Genomic DNA, 1623 nt, shown 5'->3' with positions numbered 1-1623 from the left:
CCCGGCGCCCCCAGCCCGCTCTCGCAGCGGAGTCCCAGAGTCGGGCGCCCACCCCCAGCGGAGACAAAGAGCCGCGGAGCAGGCGGCAAAGTGGTTGCGGGCGCCAAGGCCCGGCGGCGGGCGCGGGCTTTGTGCGCCTAGGGCTGGGCGCGCTGTGGCCGGCCGCCGTCCCCGGGCTGCGTGGAGCGCGTCAGGGCCCGGGGCCGCGCGGACATCGTCGACTCCCCGGCGGGCCCGGTGCGGGGTCCAGAGGCCAGGGGCCCCTCCTGGGGCAAGCTGGGGGCCCTCGAGAATCACTCAGCGCGCCGCGCCGGGAGGGGGGCGCGCCGGGGCAGTCCCGAGCATCCGGAGCGCGCGGGTCCGATTCCAGAGGCGGTCGGGCCCGAGAAAAGGAAGGAGGCGGGCAACGAACGAGGTGGCGGCTTGGGGCCGCGGGAGCGCCGGGGGGTGAGGGCGGGCGCCGGGCGCTTCGACGCCCCCCCTCGGAGAGCAGAGCCTGCTGTTCCGTCTGCTGCCGCCGCCGCTGCGAGCCCTTCCCAGGGCCGGGGAGGAATTCCGGGCTCAGGAGGTGCAGATCAGCCGTCCTGACATCCTGGCTCCAGCGGGCACGGGGCGCCTCCGCCGAAGGTCCTCGCGGCTCCCAGCTCCAGCGCCGCGTCCCCGGCGAGGAGCGCTGGGCGACACCGCCGCGACCGCCTCGGAGCGCGCAGGCTGGAGAGCGCCGCAGGAGACGCAGCCGAGGCCGGGGAGCTCTGCAGCTTCCTTCCTTCCCCTCGGCCCGGCGCTCCTCTCCGCGCCCCGACCAAACCCCCCAAATACACCCCCCAACACACACACACACACAGACCCACACACACACACCCCAAAAAAGTGCCCCGGACCTGCGGATGCCACACACAGACAGGCGAGGGGGACGCGCACGAGGTCTGAACCGCCGCGAGAGCAGTTCCAAATAGGGACTGAAAAGTAACAAAATAATGTGGCAGCTTGGCTTGGCGCTGGCCAATGGGAGCGCGGGGCCCCCACGTGGGCCCGCGGGCCTCGGCCTGCGACTGGGCGCCGCCGGGCGCGACGTCACAATGCCCTCTTGTGTCTAAAACTATGCATGAAAAGTAGCAATCAGGCCCTACCCGCTGGTGACTTTCGCCGGGGAGTGAAAAACAGCGCTCCTCAGATCAGGAATTAACCGAAAGACATATAATAAATAGATATATATTATAGTCCTGAGCTGCCCGAGTTTTTTTTTTTCTTTCCTCTTTTTTTCCCACGATCTACTAGCAAATAATTATTGGGTGGGAGGAGGAAAAAGAGAAGACAGGAATAACAACAAAAGGGGGAAAAAGGCAGGCAGTGCAAGCCTCAAAACCTGTGGCTGCTGGTAACGTATCGGTGCATTCTGCAGCGGCGGCGAACGACGCCCCCCTCTAATCTCATTAGGTCTGCAAAGCAGCCCAATTAGATACTATAAAACAAACAGAATCACTTTGTCACTTTAATGTTTTCACTTCAAAAGATTTAGGACTGATAAAATGGTGGCTCCCAAAGTTGCCTCTGACCTTTAAAAATTTGCTTGGAACCGAGATGTCCTTTTTTTTTTAAACCCCTTCTCCGCCCCCCTCCACC

The sequence above is a fragment of the Carlito syrichta genome, unplaced genomic scaffold, assembly GCF_000164805.1.
Source record: "Carlito syrichta isolate Samal-C Ts95f unplaced genomic scaffold, Tarsius_syrichta-2.0.1 Scaffold314258, whole genome shotgun sequence".
Taxonomy (NCBI): Eukaryota; Metazoa; Chordata; class Mammalia; order Primates; family Tarsiidae; genus Carlito; species Carlito syrichta.
This window is presented reverse-complemented; position numbering follows the sequence as displayed.